We start from the raw sequence: 7,094 nt of genomic DNA, 5'->3' as shown, positions 1-7,094 counted from the left end.
TAAATAATAACAGAGACTAGGACTGTGATCAATAATACAGGAATAAATTAATAACTTATGTGGTTACGTCACTGTGACGTGTGAATTAGAGACACGTAGCTGTTAATATTACAAGATATACATTCCAGTCTAACATTGTACAGGGGGGCAGGAAGACAAGAACATGACAAATTAAAGTACAAAGGGCGAGTGCAGCTCTTTCACCACTAGGAGGCACTGAAAGCAAAGTGTCAGTCGCTCGTGTGACAGCGTGGGGGTCAGCTACATCATTAGTGCAGTCACTAGGATACTGGGGACAATCGTTAACCCTCTCAGCAAGGAGTTCTTTCAAAAATAACATCTCACAATATTTACAGAGCAATGAGTCAAAGAAATAAACACGGACTAGTGAATATCTGAGGCTCAGAGGGAGATATGGGTGAATTTAGGATAAGAGGCGACTGGCATGGCTGCCCTTGAGTCAGTGCCAATAGAGAATTATAATATTATACATATTTGGCTACTGGAAACCACAATGCTATCTGAGACAAGAACCAATCAAAATGTTACAATTTATTCGAATCAACAGGGCAGCTGAACAATTAAGGCTCATACCCATGCCATGTGCGATGTGGGGCGACAGAAAGTTGGCACCCACCCACCTGTTTTTATATACCTGTGTCCAACCCACCTGCCTATAATGTCATCAAAAGGAGTGGGGAGAGAAGGAAGGGAGTATATAAATGGCAACTCTCAGAGGGGGTAGTAGGGCCTAATAATGTTGTAGTTGGGCAGAGATTGGGCCACACTTCTGTTGGTGGATGTCTGTTTGCTGGCACAATCAACCCACACATCACATATATACAGTATATATTTATGTATATATATATATATATATATACACAGTATATATATATATATATATATATATATATATATATATATATATATATATATATATATATATATATATATATATATATATATAATAGTCTGGAAGCCGGCACTGCTCGTCAATGGGTTAAAGTTGCCTGGGTGCAAAAATGCCCAAGAAATAAATAGAAAGATGATAGAGCTCGCACTCACAGGACTTACAAGGTCAAAAAGTGTTTATTTCAAACAAAAAAACGACTAACGTTTCGGCTTGCACTCAAGCCTTTCTCCTTTTTCCTTTGAGAAAGGCTTGAGTGCAAGCCGAAACGTTAGTCGTTTTTTTGTTTGAAATAAACACTTTTTGACCTTGTAAGTCCTGTGAGTGCGAGCTCTATCATCTTTCTATATATATATATATATATATATATATATATATATATATATATATATATATATATAGTACATAAGCACCAATTGAGTAATTAAAGGGGTTGTTCACCTTTGAGTTAACTTTTAGTATGATGTAGAGAGTGATATTCTCAGACAATTTGAAATTGGTTTTAATTTTTTATTATTTGTGGTTTTTGAGTTGTTTAGCTTTTTATTCAGCAGCTCTCCGGTTTGCAATTTCAGCCATCTGGTTGTTAGGGTGCAAAGTACCCCTGCAACCATGCACTGATTTGAAAAAGAGCCTGGATTATAAACAGGGGAGGTGCTGAATAAAAAGACGAGCAATAAAACGTAGCAATACAACTAAATGTGTAGCCTTACAGAGCATTTGTTTTTTTTAGATTGGGTCAATGACTCCCATTTGAAAGCTGGAAAGAGTCAGACAAGAAGGTGAATAATTAAAAAAGTATAAAAAATAAATAATGAAGACCAAATAAAAAGTTGCTTAGAATTAGCCATTATATAATATACTAACAGTTAACTTAAAGGTGAACCAACCCTTTAAAGGGATACTGTTTCTGCAATATTTGTGGATCTACAGCTAACAAGTAACTAAGCAACACTGGGAGTCAACTTGCTGCCTCCTAATTTTCTGGGAGCACCACCTTACTGTCGGAGTAGTGGTTTCAGGACATGTCGGACAGTTGGCTGGGCCCCCAGAGCTCACAGCAAGGGTACAGACGTGTATATAAGATTAGGGTTGCCACCCATCTAGTTCTGAACCAGACAGAGCAGTTTTGGTTAAAATCAGATAGAGATCCACCCGATTGCTTCTGAGCATCTCAATAACCAGGTCCCCATAAATCACGACTCACCAGAGACCCACCCTCTTTGCCCAGTTTTAACCACCAGCAAAAGTGGCAACACTAATATAAACCACTGTATCAGTTATTTGTTGGAAGCAGGAATATCTTGGACAATCAATAGTCACCCCCAAATCTCACTCAGAGTTTCAAGCTAGGTTTTCAGAAGTATCTAAAGCAGGGGTGCCCAAAAGCTAGATTGGGATTTACCGAATCCTTCGCGAAAGATTTGGCCGAATATCGAACCGAATCCTATTTTGCACATGCAAATTAGGGATGCGAAGGGGAAAACATTTTTTACTTCCTTGTTTTGTGATAAAAAGTCACATGATTTCCCTCCCTGACCCTAATTTGCATATGCAAATTAGGATTTGGTTCGGCCAGGCAGAAGGGTTTGGCCGAATCCGGCTGAAAAAGGCCGAATCCTGGATTCAGTGCATCCCTAATATTTATTATGTTAAGGTTACATATATTGTTATTAAATATAGAAATATCAGTTTTCTCAAAAATAAATACAGGTATAGGACCTGTTATCCAGAATGCTCTGGACCAGGGTTTCTTTTACAAATATTTCCATAATTTAGATCTTCATAAGTCTACTAGAAAATCATGTAAACATTAAATAAACCCAATAGGCTTGTTTTGCCTCCAATAAGGATTAATTATATCTTAGTTGGGATCAAGTACAAGCTACTGTTTTATTATTACACAGAAAAAGGACACTATTTTTAAAAATTATGATAAAAGGAGTCTATGTGAGACAGCCATTCCATAAATTGGAGCTTGCTGGATAACGTTTCCGCATAACGGATCCCATACCTGTATTTAAGTAATATTTTCCATGGAACAGAATGTTAACAATGCTTTTATGGATGTAGAATCCTAATGGGACATCATCACTAAAAGTAGACCCTGCATTAGTACAGTATGGGCACTCCTGATCTAAGGTCAATCTACCCAAGCCTCTCTACTGGCCTTTGGTCTGGCCACCAACCTTCAAGCCCAGATTTGTGGAAAGGCCACAATGGCAAGGGCCTAGGGAGGCAGGATTTTAGGGGGCGGCATGCTGCCCAACCACATCCACAATGATTCAAAAGTACTGGATATGGGCAGAAGATACTATAGTTTTTTACATTTCCCATGTGCCAATCCCCAGAGCTCCTGACCCGATGATGAAAACAAATGAAAGGGAAAGGGACAGGGTGACGAACGTCAGAGGGTCTAGGGTAGGGTTGCCAACTGGCCAGTATTTTACCGGCCTGGCTGGTAAAAATGATGGTTGATCCCAATGTTATTAATAGGGAAAAAACATAAATCTATAGGAAGGCCGGTATTTTTTTTCCAGAAAAGGTGGCAACCCTAGCCTAGGGGTGTCCGCTATGTAAATCTGGCCCTGCCAACCTTGCCAAGGGGTGGACATTTCAGTCAGCAGCAGTGACCTCAAGGACAAACACACACACACAGTGATCCAGGACCCTTTATTCCCCACACCACAAATATGGAGCCAAAGCAAGTAGATTGCCTTAGCAACCAAGGCGTGTCAAACCAGGAAGTGACAAACCAGGAAGTGACAAAACAATTGTAAAACAAAAAGAAAGAATTGCTGAGGCCAGAAGCAAAATATGTGTGGTGAATAAAATAGAATATTAAAATGAAAGGCAAGCTCAGAGTGTAGAGTGAGTGTATCCGATCAGAAGCCACTGCCAGAACTATACACTGTTTGTTTGTCCCTGAAGGTGGTCGTTGTCACTGACTGAAACATTGGGCCCATTTAAATACAATACACACTTTTATGAAGCCCTGGGAGCAAAGTACTTGGCTCAGTATATAACTAATATTATTGGTACACAGGCATTTGACTTTGAAAGGAGTGCTCCATATGCATACCTCCCAACTGTCCCTTTTTCGGAGGGACAGTCCCTTTTTTGACAGCTCAACCCGCAGTCCCTCATTTGTACTGGAAAGTCCCTCTTTTCTATGCACTGAACAGCCAGAAAAAGAAACAAAGTTTCTCACTTAATTGGCTTTTAGCAGAGAGCCCAGAACAGCTAACAGGTGCAAATAAGATACTTTGTAACAATTTTGAGACACAAAAACACAGTTTAGATAAGGAGAAATATTTTCAAACTTTCATAACTTGCCAAATTTTGTAAAACAAACATGATAATTAGGAGGTGTGGCAACAGAAAGGGGTGTGGTCAAAAAATTGCTGCGCTACGCGCGGGAAAACATTTTTTGTCCCTCTTTTTACTTCCAAAATGTTGGGAGGTATGCCATATGTATCATTCATATATAAATATACCTATATATGCCCTTCTCTAAGAACAACAACAACAAGGGCCTGTGTTGATATGAATGAGATGATACAGCAGTGAGCAACATCTCAGACACTACAGCCACACAACATACACGCCCTATGCTAAAAAAGCCAAACTAAATAAAGGGGTATTTTTTTTTTTTTGAATTATATAAAACTATTTGTCTAGCAGCTTTCCAGTCTGAATTTCAGTAGCTATCCGGTTGCTAGGGGCCTTTTTACCCTAGCAACTACCAAAGGTTTGAATGAGAGACTGGAATATGAATAGCAGGGACCTGATAGCAATAGTTTCATTCCTGATTAAAGGTGTATTTATTTTAATTCTTGAATTATATAACTATTTGTCCAGATGCTTCCAGTCTGGATTTTCAGTAGCTATCTGGTTGCTAGGGGCCTTTTTACCCTAGCAACCATCAGTGGTTTGAATGAAAGACTGGAATATGAATAGCAGGGACCTGATAGCAATAGTTTCATTCCTGATTAATTAAAGGTGTATTTATTAGAATTCTTGAATTATATAACTATTTGTCCAGATGCTTTCCAGTCTGGATTTTCAGTAGCTATCTGGTTGCTAGGGGCAAGTTTATCCTAGCAACCATCAGTGGTTTGAATGGGACATCGGAATATGAATAGCAGGGACCTGATAACAATACTGGAAAAAAAAACAAAAAAAACTTTTAGAGCTGGAGAGAGGCAGAAGAGGAAAAAAATTAAGATTTGAAGTTGATAGGAATGGGCTCTTCTATAACATACTGAATGTTGAATTGAATAAAAGAATAAAAATGGTTAGGTTTCTACATTTACAGTGGTGTCTGATATAAATAGGCAGATACTGCTCAGTGTTCAATAGTGCTTTCCCTTTAAAAGGATGTTTCAACTCTAAGTTACATTTTAGTAGGTTATAGAATAGCTAATTCTAAACAACCTTTTCAATTGGTCTTTATTATTTATTTTCTATAGTTTTTTTAATTATTTGCCTTCTTCTGACTCTTTCCAGCTTTCAAATGGGGGTCACCGACCCCATCTAAAAAAAAACAAATGCTCTGTAAGGCTACAAATTTATTTTGATTGCTAAGTTTCATCACTTATGTTTTTATTCAGCGCCTCCCCTGTTTATATTCCAGCCTCTTATTCAAATCAGTGCATGGTTGATTTGAATAAGGGACTGGAATATGAATAGGAGAGGACCTTACTAGAAAGATTAGAAATTAAAATGTGCAATAACAACAAATTTGTAGCCTTACAGAGCATTTGTTGTTTAGATGGGGTCAGTGACCCCTATCTGAAAGCTGGAAAGAATCAGAAGAAAAAGGCAAATAATTATAACGCTATATAAAAATAAATAATCAAAAGCAACCACCGGAAAAGTTGCTTAGAATTGGCCATTCTATAATATACCTAAAGTTTACTTAAAGTTGAAACCCCCCTTTAAGGGACCATATTAATTATTTAGGTTTCCCTACAAAGGAGCATCATCCCATGAATAAGCACCAGCCATAATAAAATGCAATGGTCTATAGGAAGCCAACAAATAATGGCGTGGAATGCTTATGGGCAACAATCCTTTATTATAATTAGTGTGAGATGTAAAATGCTGATGCTGTGTTGCACCTTCTAACCAATAAGGACTCAGGATGGTATTTAAACATGGAGGACTAGAATGAGGGCTTCACACCAAACTGCAGCACATTGGTCCATGTGGAAGGCAAAGACAAGCGTCCACGCAAAAAAAAACTACAGGTATGGGACCTGTTACCCAGAATCCAGGACCTGGGGGTTTCCAGATAACGGATCGCTCTGTAATTTGGATCTTCATACCTTAAGTCTACTAGAAAATCATGTAAACATTAAATAAACCCAATAGGCTGGCTTTGCTTCCAATAAGGATTAATCTTATATATCTTAGATGGGATCAAGTACAAGCTACTGTTTTACAGAGAAAAAGGAAATCATTTTTAAAAATGGGGAATTTGGATAAAATGGAATCTATGGGGCAAAGTGACTAACGCTGGCAAAAATTCGCCAGCGTGACGTAATTTCAGTATTCGGTGATTTACTAATGGGCGCAGGCGTAACTTCGCTAGCGAAAGAGACTGACACTGGTGCTTATTCACACTCAATCGCCAGTCGAAGTTGCACTCTGGCGAAGGGAAGTATCTACGCAAATTCACTAAGATGCAGATTTTACTGAACGTTACCTCTTGCGCCAGACTTGCCTTCGCCACCTCAGATCAAGCGATGTGCAATATAGTAGATATGACTTCCTCAAACTTTAGTTGAAAATTTTTCTAAGTCCCAAAAAACGCTGGCGTCCATTCGTTTTTTCAGGGTGATAGTCTGCCAAAGAGCATACATTTTTTTTGGGGTAACCTAAAAAACCCCTACATTTCCCCCCTACAACTTCACTCTGCTTTCCGAATTACCGCTAGCACAACTACGCCAGCGTTCGGCAACCTCAACTCAACTTCGCATGTTATTTTGAATTAGCATTGTGTGAGCCAATTTTGGCCTGGTGAAGTGTTGCGCTGCCTGCAAAGCCGTCGCTGGTGAATTCAAGCTGCTTTGTAAATTTGCCCCTATGGGAGATGGGCATTCCGCAAGCTTTCTGGATAACAGGGCTTTCTAGATAATGGGTTTCCGGATAACAGATCTCTAAACTCTCCCTGTGAACA

This window comes from Xenopus laevis, chromosome 2L (assembly GCF_017654675.1).
Source record: "Xenopus laevis strain J_2021 chromosome 2L, Xenopus_laevis_v10.1, whole genome shotgun sequence".
NCBI lineage: Eukaryota > Metazoa > Chordata > Amphibia > Anura > Pipidae > Xenopus > Xenopus laevis.
This window is presented reverse-complemented; position numbering follows the sequence as displayed.